Source organism: Capra hircus, chromosome 12 (assembly GCF_001704415.2).
Source record: "Capra hircus breed San Clemente chromosome 12, ASM170441v1, whole genome shotgun sequence".
NCBI classification, from domain to species: Eukaryota; Metazoa; Chordata; class Mammalia; order Artiodactyla; family Bovidae; genus Capra; species Capra hircus.
In genome coordinates, this window is record NC_030819.1 from 27,652,545 (window position 1) to 27,671,528 (window position 18,984).

The window sequence follows — 18,984 nt, forward strand, 5'->3', positions numbered from 1 at the left end:
AGAAAGTTTTAACCTGCATGTAATTTATATGATATTATCATGCAACAGAGAGATAACAAGAAATAACAATGTGCATGTAGTTATGGATGGGATAACAGAAAAAGCTAAGAACCTCACATATGAGCCAAGATTTGAATAAAGTGAGGGAGCCAATGATGAGATTATCTGAAAGAAAAGCATTCTTAGCAGAGGAAACAATAAATAAAATGGCCTTGACTTGACAAAATGTCATGCTTAAGAAACAACAAGCAAATGTTTAATAATAATAATAAACACTGTTATTATAATATTGAGGCCTGGTAAAGATTAACTTCATAACATGTGCAAAGCCCTTCACAAATATCCAAGATATAATAAAAATTCAATAAATGACAAGTGCTACATTATTATTTTATGAACCCATATAAATATTCTACTAAGATGGAAAAACTACAGCATATACAGTAGTATGTAGGTTTTTTCTATATTCTGAATATTTAGAGTCTTTATTACAAAAAGGTTATTACCCAAAATACTCTTGAAATCTGCTTTTGGAATTTCATTCAAAGTTAAGGAACACATGTGTATATGCTATACAAATCTTTCCTCTCTATTTACAGTTCTCTTGAAGAATATTTTACTTATCTCCTTCCCAAAATGAGAAACCCTATCATCTTTTCTACTGTTCTTCAAACATACTTCCATTTTAGAGTGTACTATATTTCATATTTATTTATTTTTCCATAAGTCTGGAAGGCATTTTGTGGCATTTATTCCTTCAACAAATAGTTACTAAGCATCTAATATATCCTAGGCTTTGTTTTATGTGAAAGGAACAGTAATGAATAAGGCAGAGAAATTCCCTGATCATATCAGTTCCTATTTTAGTTTTCAAGGAGATTTATAAATACTAAATAAACTAATCAAAATGATCAGATAGTGATATATTCACTTCTTTAGTGCTTATGCTGTGCAAATGCTGTTCTAATGATAAAAAAAAATTAGTACTAATAAAATAATTCTCATGGAGGAAATAAAACAGAATAATATGGTTAATAATGACCCAGAAGGACTAGTTATAGGTAACATTACCTAATTATACTTGAACTGTTAGCCAAAGATCACATGTAGCTCCATGGAAGCATTAAATCAAATTTGGAGAAGGACTGCAGGAAAGAAGGAAGGGAAGGAGGTAGGGTAGAAGGAATAATGAGAAATAGGAAGAAAGAATGGGGAGGAAGAAATAGATAATGGATATAATGTTAAAGAAATTTACACATCCTGCATTGTAAATAAATGGAAGTCTAAGAAACCTGTTTTGATCATGTGTTGTCAGAGAAGAGTGGTTATTTGGTCCTTAAGGCGGAGTGAGTAAGTGAAAGTCGCTCAGTCATGACCAACTCTTCATGACCCCATGGACTATGCAGTCCATGGAATTCTCTAGGCCAGAATACTGGAGTAGGTAGCCTTTCCTTTCTCCAGGGAATCTTTCCAACCCAGGGATTGAACCCAGGTCTCCCGCATTGCAGGCTGATTCTTAACCAGCTGAGCCACAAGGGAAGCCTGAGATTTATAAAATCATTTACTTTCATTTCCAAGGAAGGCGAGTTATAATATGTAAATTATGGATAGGAGATTCTTATTGTCAATTGCAGATCTATGTATGTGGGTTTGAAGGCCACTAATCCTTATTTAAAATGTCTGCTAGAATATCATATGTATGGTATAGTTGTATTTGGTTGTTAAGTGTCTAGTTACGCCCTATTTGAAAAACTGCAGATTAAAGCTATCAGACCATAAGAATTCAGAACCAATTCAAGAGTGTAAATGAATAATAGTCCCTCAAAATTCTTCCCTGTTTTATGTGGGTAATTTGATCGCTATTGTCAGGGAAGAACTGATAGGAGCTCAAATTTTGGTTTATGAAGTAATTTGAAAAGTTTCTTTCTCTGAAACGAATTTGGACTCAACGTTTGATTGAATTCAATTGCTTGAGGGTATGATATTTGCTGAAATAAAATCTCTAGATTCTCCCAACTATTAATATATACTATGTGTCTTCTTTTAAGTCTGTCTGGGATTTTCAAAGTATAATGACTTCTAGGAAATGGCCTGTGTTAAACAACAAATCCCCCAACAGTTTTAGATTCTTCAAATTCAGTAGGACATTAAGCATTTTCAAAACTTCCCATCACCTTTCCCTTTTCAAACTGTTATCACTTTCATCTAGCTTACCATCCGACCACCTGACTGTCAGAAGCCCAACCTCCCATCTCATGTAGATACTAGAATTTATCAGACAGGATCTAGTTGAACTCATCTTTTTTTTTCTATTGTCAAACATACAAACATCCTGTGTTTTTCTTCCAGGTATTGTTTCTCCTACTCTGTCTTGCTCAGTACCTCTGTGCTGAGGAGGCTGCATCTTTATTTGTGAACTATATGAGGTTACCTAGTCCCGTGTAATCAACTACCCCAACATTTACGGCTTAGGACAATCATTTATTTCACTCATGATTTCTCAGGTCACCAATATTGGTCTCAGTTGGGAAGTTGTTCATAGCCAAGGTCCATTCCTCAGACATCTGCTGTTAGCTGGAGTATGGTAGCTGGGTTGGCTGGTTTACGGTGCCTTGTCTGGGAAGGCTGGAATAGATGAGCTCTCTCTCCTGTGTGTTCTCCAGCGGGTTTGCCCGAGCTTGTTCACATGGCATCAGAGTTTCACAAGCAGCCAGACCACAAGCTTAATGAACAAATAATGGTCAAATCTGCTTTGCCTCATGTTTGCTACTGTCACTTTGGCCAAGCAAGTTGTGTTGCTACCTCTATTCAAGGAGTAAGAAAGAGGCCATCTATTAACAGGGGGCTACAAAGTCACATTTTCTTTCATGAGTATAAAAGTGAAAGTGTTAGACACTCAGACATGTCTGAATCTTTTCGACCCCACAGCTGTAGCCCACTAGGCTTCTTTGTCAGTGGGATTTTCCTGGCAAGAATACTAGAGTGGGTAGCCATTTTCTTCTCCAGGGGATCTTCCTGATCCAGAGATTGAATCCAGATCTCCTGCATTGCGGGCAGATTCTTTACTGCCTGGGCCACCAGGGAACATCCTAATTTACTGTTTATTGAGCATTAAATACAGTCTTGCTCATTTATACTTACACCATATTAAATAGTATTTTCAGCTCAGACTTCCACCCTACTTATGTATTTCTTTCTGTGCAATCTTTTCTGTTGTTGTTGTTTAATCAATTCAACATAGTTAAGATTTATAGAAGTTTTACACAATCTTTTACTATTTCTAAAATTAAGTTTGGGGAATAAGTTAGGGAGCCATTTCCTAAGAGAGACAAAGAATACAGGTACCTCAGGCTCAGACAGTAAAGAATTTGCCTGCAATGCAGGAGACCTGGGTTTGATCCCTGGGTCAGGAAGATCTCCTGGAGAAGGAAAGAGCTACCTGCTCCAGTATTCTTGCCTGGAGAATTCCATGGGTGGAGGCGCTTGGCAGGTTATAGTCTGTGGGGTCACAGAATCAGACATGACTGAGTGACTAACACTTCATAAGGTGATATTACCTTGAATACTTCTCTCTATGTCTTCAGCTCTTTCTATGCAGTCTACTAGGGCATGGCCATTTCTTCCAGGAACAACTGACAGTGGAGCCTCACTGATAGATAGCTCAGAATAATCATTGGTCATATGAAATATGAAATATTAAATTTAGCATAGGAAATATGCTTTTGGGTGCTGATAAATAAAGTGACAGTGTGGGTTGCATTACATTTGAAGACACTAAAATCAATATTATTCCTAAAGTAGAAAGAAAATCATTTACAAGTTCTTAAATATGCTATTGAGATGCAAGCTGCATCATTTGAAACTACATTATAGAAGGGCTGAAAGACTGTGTATTTACCTGGAAGCCCCTACAAGGGGCTTTGCCTCAATCTCACTTTGCCTCAGAACTATATTCTAAAAGAACAGAGGAAAGGTCTATTGAATCACTTGGTGTATTTGGAGATCGTAGACACTGCAGTGGGACATCCAAGTCACTAAGTTATATCATTCTGCATGTGTGGGAAACCCTGAAAAAAACAGTGTAAGTGAAAAGTGCCAAATCAACGTATTTTATCATACATTATAATCAGGCATCAAAACAATAATGACAATTTCCTTTAAAAAATAGAGTTAATTTGTCATAAATGACTTGATTTTACAAATATATTCACAGAAATTATGGTTACTTTTTGCTTTTGTGGCCTTTAAGATAATGAAGAAAGATGAAATTATTAAAGTCACCATTTAAGGTTACCTCAGAGACACATTTTCAACGCAGGTCTCTGAAATTTTAATGACAACAATTTATTTAGTATTAGCACCCCGTAGGAAAACTGGTTTTTAAGAACCAATACAGAAAAAAAGCCCAATGCATTACCTTTACAGAGAACTACTTTATACTTATTATACTTGTCTCAAGGTTAATTCCTATAGAATGCATTTTTAGTAGTCATCTATAATTCTGTCCTTTTATTTCCATGATCTGCACTAGCTCATAACAGCTTTGGCATCGTATTATTACTTGATTGAAAGGTAATAATAAAGGCAAATGTATAATGTTTTTATGTTCTTCCATCTTTTGATTTTAAAAGTACAGAGAATGGCATAAAAAATTCTCAAATTATTTTCAAGTATCATTCTTATATAATCAGTACCATAAAATTCTAAGGAAAAGAGTTACCTCTTAAAATAATCTAGCCCTATAGTAAATGTATGGCTTTCCCAATTAAGTTTGCATTTTCACAAAATAACATTGCTCTTTCATAATTATTAGACTTTTTGTTGTTTAGTGTATTTGAGAGTTTGACTCTTTAAACATCTAACACATGTACCAGTACATTATTACATGTAGCAGCAAGCATCATATAACCATCAGTTTGTATTTTATTCAGCCTAAAGAAGGTAACATTAAGAGAAGTAATGACACTAGAGTGACAGATAGAAATGCCTTAGTAAAAAATTTCAGTTACACACCTTGCAAATGTGTATCTAAAATAATGGACATTTACTGGGGGAAATAAACATCTGTAGCAAAAACATGACTCCTTACTGCAGTAAACTTTATTTGTGTGATTGAAAAATCATTTCTGAAAGCAGCAAAATAAATTTGAATATATCATCTCATCTGAGCCAGATTTTTACAGAGGCCAGGGGAAATACTGGTATTCCCTTACATGTCCCTTTACATGGGAGCATTGTGGCGGGCAGAATCCAAAGGTGCTCCCCAAGATTCCCCTGATGTGCATGCACTGAGCGATCTCCTCCCCTTGACTGCAAATGGGCCACAACCGATTGGGTGCCTGCTCCTCTGATAAAATTATATGATCCAAGTGATGGAAGAGTCAAATTAGAGAAAGTACTATATTATATAGAACCCTTGTTGGCCTTGAAGAAGCAAGCTTCTGTGTTGTAGAAATGGCCAAATCAATGACAGAGAAGGGCTAGCGTCCTCTACAGACTGAGAACAGCTCCCAGCTGACACGCAGCAAGAAGGCAGGGGCCTTTAAAAAATATTTATTTTTATTTTATTTATTTGGCTATGCCGAGTCTTAGCTGCAGCGTGTGGGATCTAGTTCCCTGACCAGGGATCAAATCTGGTCCCCTTGCATTGGGAGCACAGAGTCTTAGATCACCAGGGAAGTCCTGAAAGCAGAGGCTACTAGATCACCAGGGAAGTCCTGAAAGCAGAGGCCTTAATCTCACAACAAGGAACTGAAATCTTCCAACAAGCAAACTGGGAAGAGGACTCTCAGAGGAGATTGCAGCCTGGGTGGAATGGATTGCAGCCTAATTGCACCCTGATCCCTTGAGAACCCATATAGCATGCAAACAGCAATGCTCTAAGGACATTGTAAGATAAGGAATTTATATTTTTAAGATGCTGTATGTGTGATAAAATGTTATGTGACAAAAGAAAACAAAAATGAACACATTCCTTTTCACACATCCTATGGAAATAAAGAGCATACAACACAATATTACCATAACACAGATATCTATTTCCTTAACAAATAAGTGTTGAGACTTGTATTTTCATCTGAATTCATTTTCATATTATTTTCATTCATTTTACTGTATTAAAGCACTCAGTCATTCAGTCTTTTGTTCAAAAATAACTACTGGGCACCTCACTGTATTTATTTATTTTATTTATTTTATTTTTTATTTTTTTATTTTTTTTTATTTTATTTTTTTTAATTTTAAAATATTTAATTCTTACATGCGTTCCCAAACATGAACCCCCCTCCCACCTCCCTCCCCACAACATCGGGACAAATCTTTATAAAGGATGCTTTACATTGCTCATTCCCCTGCATTCAAAAAGCTTGCCCTACAGTTAAGCAGACATTTGGCAAAGCAATCTGGGCTTAAATGCAAATCTCAATAAATGTTGCCATTAGTAAAGGAAAAAGTGGATATTTATGGATTTATGGATATCTACCAATATTGGCAGATATTACATAGAACTATTTCCACTACCTCATAGTTTGTTTCTCCTTTGAAGCTGCTTTCTAGCTACAAGTTATAGGTGGTCTTCATCTTTGTCTCTCAAACTTTAAAGTGCCTGTGAATCACCTGGGGATCTTGTTAAACTGTGGGTTCTGCTTCAGTATGTCAGGTATGGGCCCAGGATTCTATATTTCTAACAAGCTTCTAGGTGATACTGATGCCACTGGTAAAGATCACATTCTAAGTGGCAAGAGTGTACATAAGCTCTGCAGGTTTCTGCTAAGATCAAGGAAGTCACCTTGTTGTAACTTCGAGTGAGTACTCTTTGATGTGGCTTTAAATCACTGGCCCCATCTTCACAAAGTCTAAAGCCAAATAAATCTTTGCTTCTAGAGCATATGTATTTAGCTATAAATAAACCTTTGAGATATTCATTTGCTTTATTGTCCTCCTTAAAATCAGATTATGTAATTCTATACATTTTCAGTATGAGACATAGAGCCATCATGTTCCTGGGTAGGAAAGAAAATATTGCCAAATTATTTGTATATTTTCCATTTTTTATATACTTATTGCATCTCCAATCAAAATTAAAGTTGATATTATTTTTGAATCATAGATCATGTATTTTGAAAATATTCAGAAGAAATAAAAGGCAAGAGTAACCCATCCTGAAACAAAGGAAATAAAAAGAAGATAATTTAGTATAATAGTCCATTGGGGCTGACTATGAATTGAAAACTTCAATATATTTTTTATTTTCTTGGTTTATACATCTATCATTAATAAAACATAATAAAGCTTAAAACTTCTAGTAATATTTATAATGTGACAAGCACAGTAGATTTTCTTTATTAGTACCATTCATCATTGGGTAATAGGTAGATTAAATAACTAAATGTAATAAAATCATACCAAAAACAAATAAAATTTGGAAGCATATTTACTTGATTTTAGAATTTAAAAAAAAGTTAATGTAAAAGAAATAAAATATTTGCAAAAACAAGGGAATTAATTTTGGAATCTCCTTTTGGGAAATTTTATTACTAAAATATAGTTATAAAACTGACCTTTGTATATTTATCTTGTAATCTATGAACTTGTTAAACATATTAGAGTAGTTATAGTATATTTTTAATAGGTTGCCTACAAGATCATATGACAGGAAAAAAACACACACACAAAATCCACTTTTTAATTCTTTCTTCCCTATTTGGCTGGACTTTATTTTTTCTGTTACTACTCTGATAATACTGGCTAGAACTTGAAGGATGATGCTGAATAGAAATGATGAGAACCAATAGGCTTGCTTTTTTCTAATCTTAAGAGCAAAGTTCTTTCAGAATTAATGATTGCCAGTAACTCTAAACTTTTGTAAATACCCTTTATTAAATTGAAGAGGTTACCTTTAATTTTTAGTTTGCTCAGTAGTTGTATCATCAATGTATGCTTACTTAAAGGTTTTTTTTTTTTTTAATGTTTCTGTTGTGATGATCAGGTGTTTTTTTAATCTTTAATTTTATTAGTATAATATTAGAAGAAAAATGGCACTAGATGAAAACTAGATCTAGAATGGAATGATTCCCACTTAAAAATGATAACATGTGGGTAAATATAATTATATTTCCTTTTAGCCATCTATTTAAATATCTAAAACATTAATGCACATACGCTTGAAGTGAAATGAAAGTCACTGAGTCATGTCCTACTCTTGTGATCCCATGGACTGTAGCCTGCCAGGCTCCTCTGTTCATGGAATTCTCCTGGCAAGAATACTGGAGCAGCTAGCTGCTCCCTTCTCTGGGGGAATCTTCCCAACCCAGAGATGGAACCCCAGGTGTCCTTCATTGCAGGCAGATTCTTCAATGTCTGAGTCACCAGGGAATCCCATACATACAATTATATACTATATATTACAGTGTCAATAAATTATGTAGTCAACTAAGTATGATAACTAAGGGACAAAAGAAAGAATTATGTCTATAACAATATACAATATGGCTATGTAGATGTTTTAATGTCACTTGGAGGTAGATTTTGATAATTAAAGATGGATATATAATGCCTAGATCAGTCACTAAGATGTAAAAAAAGCAAAAACTACAATACAAGAAAGTAAATGAAATGGTATTCTAAAACAAGTACTAAAACAAAGAACAAGTAGTGGGGTGGTTGTGGAAAAAAGAGAACATCGGTGCACTGTTGGTAGAATCATAACGTGATGCAGTCACTGTGGAAAACAGAGGGGAGTTTTCTCAAAAAACTAAAAACTGAATGGCCACCTGATCCACAAATTTCACTGCTGACTATTATAACCAAAGAAAACAAAACACGAATTCCAAAAAGACACGCACGGAGGTTCACTTCAGCATTATTTACAAGAGTTAAGATATCGAAACAAACTTAGTGCCCATCAATAAAGAAAATGTGATCACTATATGCAATGGACTCTTACTCAGCCATTAAAATGATGAAATCTTGCTATTTGTAAAACCATGGAAGATCTAGATGGTAAGCAGATAAAGACAATACTGTATGATCTCAACTATATGTGGAAAAACAAAACAAACAAAATAAAATAAAAAGAAATTTATAGAGACAGAGAACAAATTGGTAATTACTGGAGGAGTGGACAGTGAGAGGTGGGAAGCAAAATAAGTGAAGGGTATTCAGAGGTACAGACCTCCAGTTATAAAAAGAATAAGCCACAGTGTTGTAGTATACAGCATAAAGAATATGGTAAATAATATTGTAATAAATTTGTATGAGGACACATAGTTACTAGACTTATGCTGGTGATCACTTCACAATGTATGCAATGTCAAATCACCTGTATGCAGTGCCCCTGAAATTAACATAATACAGTATGTCAACTATATTTCAATAAAAATTTGTAAATAAAATCCTTGGGTCAATCAAAATGAGTCAGGAGAAGGAGAATAAAGTAATAAAAATTGGAGACAAGTACACAGCTAAGAGTAAGATCATCCACTTCAGCACTGCCATATCAATAGTCTTCTCACATTAACATAGACTGCACTAAGCATTCCAAAAAAAAAGACAGAAGATTTCAGTCTAAATAAAAAGCTATGTATTATTTACAAGAGACACTATTTAAAAGTAACAAACAGATTAAAGTAGATGAATGGAAACAGCTATACCAAGCAAATAGTATGCACAAAACAGCAGATAAGACAATACTATTAACCAGTAAAGATTCTAACACAAGTAGCATTACCAGAAATAAAAACAAATATTACATAATGATAAGAAAATCAGTTCACGAAGAATAGATAACTACCTTAAGTACTGACATGCTTAATTATAGAGCTTCAACATAAATGGACGTACAGAAAAACAACCCTACATCTATTAAAGTATTTTAATCCTTATATCTATATCCCTTTATCTAACTAAAAATTGAATAAAACATTCTCACAAAGAGTACTCCAGGTCATGATGGATTCACTGGTAAATTCTGTCAACTATTTAAAGACCATCTAAAGGAGGGAATTTTTACCGACTCATTTTCAGAGGCCAGTATTACCTGAAGTCAGACGGATGCAATACAAATATATTTCTGTTTACTTATTTATCTATCCCCTGGTGGCTTAGACAGTAAAGAATCTACTTGCCATACGGGAGACCTAGGTTCGATCCCTGGTTTGGGAAGATCCCCTGGAGGAGGGCATGGCAACCCACTCCAGTATTCTTGCCTGGAGAATCCCCATGGACAAGAGAAACCTGTAGGCTACAGTCCATGGGGTTGCAAAGAGTTGGACATGACTTTGCAATTAAGCACACATTTATGTCTCAGTTAACAATCAGTGTATATCCTGTGAACAAAGATACAAACATCCAAATCACAAAATATTTGATGATCTAATCCATAATCACATAAAAAGACCACTACTGCCACATCACTTCAGTCATGTCCAACTCTGTGTGACCCCATAGATGGAAGCCCGCTCCCCTGTCCCTGAGATTCTCCAGGCAAGAACACTGGAGTGGGTTGCCATTTCCTTCTCCAATGCATGAAAGTGAAAATTGAAAGTGAAGTCGCTCAGTTGTATACAACTCTTAGCGACCCCATGGACTGCAGCCTATCAGGCTTCTCTGTCCATGGGATTTTCCAGGCAAGAGTGCTGGAGTGGGGTGCCATCGCCTTCTCCAATAAAAAGACTAGTGCATCTCAAAGATTATTTCAGGAGTGCAAAGTTATTTTAGTATTCGACTGTCATTCAATTTACTAGATTATAAGAATAAACATCAAATTCATGTGATTATCTCAATAGATGCAAAAAAGGATCTGACTTCCTAAAAATGCCCAACTCAGCACACATTAAGATTAGCGATTAGTCATTTTTATTCAGCCAAGAATCCCAAAAAGAAAGAAAACAGACATAGATAGTTTTACAATTACTAAAACAGACCAGAAATTTTTGCTTCCTAGAATAGACAATGAATTCCTAACAGTCAATAGAGCAGGAATTAAAAAATCAAGTGGAAAATGAGCAGAGGCACACATAAACAATGTCACTGAAGCAGAAGTCTCAAGTACTTCTGATAGAAGTACAACCAGGAGCAGCCTTTACGGGAAACATTTTGGCAGTACATAATTATGCATGTGCCCCACGATCTAGCAACCCCACTTCTGGCATTGGGGCTTATCTTTTTAAAAATTCCCAAGCAAAAATGAGGTGCAATGAAGACAACAATCTGAGGCATTTAATTTTTATTTACTCATGATTTATTTATGTAATTAATGAATTTATGATTGATTGCCATAGATTTGAACAAAGCTAAGATGGCAATCAAAGAAGGAATCGGTATGTAAAATATAGTAGATACAAACTTTGGAATAATTTTTGCATACTTAGTAGCAACAAAAAGTTATGTTTGGTAATATTGTTAGTAATTAAAAGTATTGTGTTGAATAAATGAAAAAGCTACACCAGGTTGAATGGAACATATACACACACAAAAAACTCCTAAGAAATACAAGCTGATATGCACATTTAAGGATTTGCATTGAACAGGCTGTTGCAGGGGTTACAAAGAGGAGAGCAGTAGGAATGAGATCAGGGTAAAGAGCAATAAAAACAAAACAAACACAACGCCCATCCAGAAAGGAGCTTTGGGTATCAAAATAACTCTGTAAGGAACTGACTGGCTGACAGAACTATGTACCAGATTTGCTTGGAAATAAAATTTCTAGATAAAATTTCTAACCTTACATTTCTAAGAACATGTAAACTGCAGCATACTGGAATAAACTGAAATCAAATCCCTTTTCCATGGAATCTCCATGCATATATCAGTGCTTAATTTTATAGCTTAAATATCTCATGTGGCTTGTGACACACAACAGTCTGACATAAAAGCTTGAATTAGAGAGCCAGTGACAAATTCTACACGCAATTTAAGTACTTCCTGCAACAGCAGCAGGGGTTGCATATGCCTTTAATGGGTTATAACTTACAAAGATGTACACAAAATCATATTCACTTTCTCAAAGTAACTATCTGTTGAAAATACTGAATCTCTTATATTGCAAATTGGAATTTGCTTCTCCCTGTCTCTCCTCTCCTTCCTTCCCTCTCTCATTCTCTCTCTGCTATTGCTTTCAGATGAATTCCCTCAGATGCTCTTTTTACAAAAGTAGAGAGCATTTTAGGTAGTGACCTATACTTTTGAAATTTTCAGATATTTAAATTTCCAGACTAATTAAAACTTCAAGTTCAAATATAGCCTAAAATTTCTTCCTTAATCCCAGGTCCGGCTGAATCACAGCCTGCTAGCCTGACCACCTATGAAGTGAAAGGGGATAATGTGTTTTTTGTTCCTTCCCACACATTTGCCATCTTTCCTTTTGGCTTCCCAGGATCCCTCAGGTTGATAATGGTGAATAAGACAGAATGAGAGAAAAGGGGGCAATGGTCTTTTCACTTGATGCTCTCTAGTTATCTTTTGGTTGCTGAGTAATCTTTGCCATTTCTAGCCTCCAAATGCCAATTCTTTCATGGGCTGTATTTCTAGGTTTTAGGGGTACTCTCCATCCCACTCAAGCTTTCGTCATAGCATCATTTCCTAATGAGTGCTAGCAAATTCAAGCTGAACTTTTGTGATAACTTCTCCACTCCTTCCTCTGATGGTACACTACCAGTTATTTTCTGCTCCAGGTCTCTTGGTGAGGTTCTTTCAAGACATTGCAGTCAAAAATGAGGCAATAGACACTCTTGCCCTGTACACAGACAAATGCAGTTTGAAACTGCTTCCTGCTCTCGTCCAGCTAAGTCACTGCCAGCTATTCCAGCCTGCCTAGAACCTTTGTACATCTCTTAAGTGAAAAGCAGTCTCTTCTCTGTTCCCCAAATGGCAGGAGGACGCAGGACATTCTTCTTTACAATGTTCTGCTGTTTCATTTACACCAGGGTAGAGAGGGGAATTTCAGTGTTTGCACTGGAAAAAGTATCATGCAGATCTACATTCTTGCAACAATTCTCTGTCTTTCTAAATGGGCTCACTTGTGCCTTCTTTATTTGATTCTGGGGAAATGGGAATGCATCACCTCCATCACGAAAAGGGACAGAGAAGTGCTGCTGAACTCTTATGAATTATCATCAAAGAGTATCTTTGATTAATGTCTAGCTTTCTCTTGTAAAGTCTAGACAGAAAGATGGAATTGTCATTTGTCTAAATTAGAAGTATATTCTTCTACAAGAAATCAATTTCCTGACCATGTGAGACTTCACAGAAAGATGTTTCAGTTTATTTTCTCATCTTGCAGGAAGTCTGAGAAGTGTAGGAAAGGTCCTAACGAGCTCTCTATAAAACTTCCAAAGGGCTTTAGCTACTGTGGAGCTAAATACCCCATTCAACAATGGGAAAATGTCATGGCCTGGAGTCTTGCAAAGAAACCATTTCCAAGTTACTTTGTTCAGTATATGTTTGTTTGAGAATATGATAAGAAATTAAAGGTCATATAATGATACAATCTATGGAACATCTAGGTATTAGAGATAAATTTTTCAGGTGACTTGTTTACAATTTGAATGTATAAATATATACATTGTAAAAATTAAAAGAATATGTGAAAACTTTTTAAAAATATCTAATCATATATACCTTTGATTCATCCTTTTTTCCCCTTCACTGTGAGAAGCAATAAAAGAAATTGTTCATGTCATAAAAACTGAAAAATAGGACACCTTTTCAAAGAAAGGGAACAAAAGTAAAAATGCCAGAGGACATCAAGTTGATCATCAATGCAACTGAATCATTTCTTATATTTGGGTCACATTGCAATGCATGTAGTTAGTTGATAGGTGCATTTCTGGGTTTCCACATGTACATATGCTTGTAAACATAAAGCTGCATCACCATGTAGCACCCATAACACTTCCTATGAAATCTGCAGTTACTTTTTCTTTGCAAAATCTTTTACTTGCTTTTTCCAGTGGCAAAATTAAAGGTAACATGTTATAATAAAAATGGTATGAAAAGTACACAAACCAGAGGCTACTTTATATTTTATATGATTGTTTTGCCTGAATATCACTGCTACTTGTCCTAAAGTTTCATTAGTTACCCAATAAAATGTTTTGAAATTCAATTTTTGATCCCCTTCATTAAAAATACTATGTATAGGGAATAAAAAGTAGAGCGGAGAATGAAATTCTAATAGACATACTCTAACAGAGCTTGGCATCCAGGGTGTTTATTGGGAGGACCTAAGTGATCAGCAGGCTTCCCTAGTGGCTCAGTCAGTAAAGAATCCGCCTGCAATGCAGGAGACCTGTCTGAGTTCAGATCTGAGTTCAGTCCCTGGGTCAGGAAGATCCCTTGGAGAAGGAAATGGCAACCCCCTCCCAATATTCTTGCCTGGGAAATCCCAAGGTCAGAGGAGCCTGGTGGGCTACAGTCCATGGGGTCAAAGAGTGAAACATGACTTAACGACTAAACCAGCACCACATGTGATCAGCAACATGGAAGGAACAGAAAGAAGCAGAAACGGGCAGAGGGAGACACTGAGATGCAAAATGGGTATAGTAACAGCCCCTTCTAACCTTACTGGGAAACTCTAGAACAAGAACGGCCTTTCAGATTTATCCTGCCTATGGCCGACATTGCCCCAGGCTCAAACAGGAAGAGGCATGTTCTCAGGCAAAGAAGAAACACTGTAAATGAGGCCGTTCCAGGAACTGAAGATGTCAAGGCTGTCTGCTAACCGCATTCCCAGCAATTGTGCCAAGAAGGCACAATTTGAGTAGAGCGTATCAGTCTAAGTAATACATTTATTACCTGATTAAGCTGGGCAGCACATTCTTTCCTCCTGCTTCCCTTATTTTTATTTATTTATTTTTTATTACACTGAAGTTTGTTTAGCAAAGTGATTTAAGTTGCAGGGCTCAGTTAAGGGAAACCAACAAAGAGCGGTGAAACACGGGCAACATCAATAGTTGGTTGGAAAACTTACTAACCTGAAGCAAAGGGACCCACGAACTGAATCAGAGGATGGCAGGTGGTCTTGGGTGAAGAACAGGAGGGCAACCTCATGGCAGGAGCTTGTCACAGAGAGAATTATGGTAGAAGATACATTGAACTCTCTTTGCTCCAGCGCAGATCTTCCAGAGCATCCAACTGACTGAACACAATGAAGAACAGGAGGGCAAGAGTCCAACCATGTTGTCTTAAAATTGGCTTCCTGAAGTTCAGAGCTGCATGGGAAATGGTGGAGTATGAACCTGGAGAGGAAGATGGAGAACATTTAATGCATATTTCTGTTCTATGAAATCCAAGATTTTTAATCTACATCATGATAGTTCCTGTGTCCATAGCAAGCTTGGAACGTTGACTAATAGACTAAGCAGTCAACAGATACATGGTTGTGCATTCATGTTAGGTTGCTTCAGTAGTGCCAGACTCTTTGCTATCCTGTAAACTGTATCCCACCAGGCTCCTCTGTCCATGGGTATTCTCCAGGCAAGAATAATAGACTGGGTTGCTATGCCTTCCTCCAGGGTACCTTCCTAATCCAGGGATCGAACCCACCTCTCTTAATGTCTCCTGCATTGGCAGACAAGTTCTTTACCACTAGTGCCACCTGGGAAGCCCAGACACATGGTTAATTAACCTTTTATCATTGTTAGATAGCGGGTTTTTTTTTCTTTGTTCCTTTTTTTTTTTTAAGATACTTTATGAAATTTAGTGACATCAACATATTTTCTCAAATATCCTGAAACTGTTCAGAGCAGTGTGGGAAAAAAACACTTTCAAAGGCTCTTGTGGCAGAAAAAAACCTGCTTTTGAATATCCCCATGTTATCTAACTCCACCCATCTGTTTTTTCAACTCAATATCCTTCAAAATGAAGAATGTAAAAGCAGAGGGTTTCTTATACCTGTGTAAATAAACTTCATCAAGTAATAAAAGGAAAGAGATAAGAATAAATGCAATGATGCCAAATTTGTTCAAATGAAACAGGCTAAAATTTAAGAGAAAATTACAGACTGCATTTCCATTGACAATAAATACAAATACAAATAATTATTTTAAATACATAAGAAAAATATCAGGAATATAATAGGTGTGTGATTTATCCCTTTACCACTATCACTTTTGCTTATCACTTCTTGACCACCACTCATGTGCCACACTCTGTAATAAAATTTAGTTTAGTTCTCAGAACTATGTTTTACTCAAAATACCATTATTATGTCCTTTATAGCAGGTAGGAAAATAAAGCACTGAAGGGTTAAATAAATTGCTGATATTTTTATATTTACATAGAATTGGGATTTAAAACCAGGTCTGCCTGGACAAATACAATTCACATAAACAAGATATAATAGATATAAAGAGTTAACCAACAAGGAGAAACAAGGAAAAAAGTTCCTTCTCACTAATTGCTGCATAAACTCAAAATATATTACTGTCTGAATTCATTAAATGCCTATTAAATTGCCAACACTTTCTTTCTTGGAAGAAACTCCAATGTAGATAAGGTGGCATTGAAAAGTATAATCACATAATTTGTGCTATAACAATTTTAGAGGAAGTCAAGCCAGAAGGATATACCAGAAACTTTGTTCATACCTTTGCTTCTGTGAAAACTCTCCTGGTATTTTTTGCTGAGGAAATAACAAAGGGGCAATAGAAGAACTCATCATCTGAGTACATCTCTTGACTTCCTGGATTCTCAGGTAGATCAAATGGTAAAGAATCTGCTTTCAATGAGAGAGACCCAGATTCTATGCTTGGGTTGGGAGGATCCCCTGGAGAAGGGCATGGCAACCCATTCCAGTATTCTTGCCTGGAGAATTCTATGGACAGAGGAGCCTGGTGGACTACAATTTATGGGGCTGCAAAGAGTTGGATATGACTGAGTGACTATCACACACACACACATATATTTGATCCAAAACTGAGGTTTCTTAATGTGCTGAAATTTACGGAGTTATCCTGTAGGTTTAAGAGATTGACTTTATTTCAGTCCAGTTCAGTCGCTCAGTTGTGTCTGACCCTTTGTGACCCATGAATTGCAGCATGCCAGGCCTCCCTGTCCAGCACCAACTCCCACAGTTTACTCAAACTCATGTGCATCAAATCGGTGATGGCATCCAGCCATCTCAGCCTCTGCCGTCCCCTTCTCCTGCCCCCAATCCCTCCCAGCATCAGGGTCTTTTACAACGAGTCAACTCTTCGCATGAAGTGGCCAAAGTACTGGAGTTTCAGCTTTAGCATCATTCCTTCCAAAGAACACCCAGGAACGATCTCCTTCAGAATGGACTGGTTGGATCTCCTAGCAGTCCAAGGAACTCTAAAGAGTCTTCTCCAAAACCACAGTTCAAAAGCATCAATTCTTCAGCGCTCAGCACAGTTGAACTCTCACGTCCATACATGACCACTGGAAAAACCATAGCCTTGACTAGACACATCTTTGTTGGCAAAGCAATGTCTCTGCTTTTGAATATGCTATCTAGGTTGGTCATAACTTTCCTTCCAAGGAGTAAGCATCTTTTAATTTCATGGCTGCAGTCACCATCTACAGTGAATTTGGAGCCCAAAAAAGATAAAGTCTGACATGGTTTCCACTGTTTCTGCATCTATTTCCCATGAAGTGATGGGACCAGATGCCATGATCTTCGTTTTCTGAATGTTGAGCTTTAAGCCAACTTTTTCACTCTCCTCTTTCACTTTCATCAAGAGGCTTTTCAGTTCCTCTTCACTTTCTGCCATAAGGGTGGTGTCATCTGCATAGCTGAGGTTATTGATATTTCTCCCGGCAATCTTGATTCCAGTTTGTGCTTCTTCCAGCCCAGCGTTTCTCATGATGGACTCTGCATATAAGTTAAATAAGCAGGGTGACAATATACAGCCTTGACATACTCCTTTCCTTTTGGAAACAGTCTGTTATTCCATGTCCAGTTCTAACTGTTGCTTTCTGACCTGAATATAGGTTTCTCAAGAGGCAGGTCATGTGGTGTGGTATTCCCATCCCTATCAAAATTTTCCGCAGTTTGTTGTGAGCCACACAGTCAAAGGCTTTGGCATAGTCAATAAAGCAGAAAGATGTTTTTCAGGAACTCTCTCGCTTTTTTGATGATCCAGCGGATGTTGGCATTTTGATCTCTGGTTCCTCTGCCTTTTCTAAAACCAGCTTGAACATCTGGAAGTTCACGGTTCACATATTGCTGAAGCCTGGCTTGGAGAATTTTGAGCATTACTTTATTAGCGTGTGAGATGAGTGCAATTGTGCAGTAGTTTGAGCATTGCCTTTCTTTGGGATTGGAATGAAAACTGACCTTTTCCAGTCCTGTGGCCACTTCTGAGTTTTCCAAATTTGCTGGCATATTGAGTGCAGCACTTTCTTTTTTTTTAATTTTTTTAACTTTATTTTACTTTACAATACTGTATTGGTTTTGCCATACATTGACATGAATCCACCACGGGTGTATACAAGCTCCCAATCCTGAATCCCCCTCCCACCTACCACCCTATATCATCACTCTGGATCATCCCCATGCACCAGCCCCAAGCATCCTGTATCCTGTATCGAACATAGACTGGCACTTCGTTTCTTACATGATAGTATACATGTTTCAATGCCATTCTCCCAAATCATCCCACCCTCTCCCTCTCCCTCTGAGTCCAAAAGTCCGTTCTATACATCTGTGTCTCTTTTGCTGTCTCACATACAGGGTCATCATTACCATCTTTCTAAATTCCGTATATATGTGTCAGTATACTGTATTGGTGTTTTTCTTTCTGGCTTACTTGACTCTGTATGATCAGCTCCAGTTTCATCCATCTCATTAGAACTGATTCAAATGTATTCTTTTTAATGCCTGAGTAATACTCCATTGTGTATATGTACCACAGCTTTCTTAGCCATTCATCTGCTGATGGACATCTAGGTTGTTTCCATGTCCTGGCTATTATAAACAGTGCTGCAATGAACATTGGGGTATATGTGTCTCTTTCAATTCTGGTT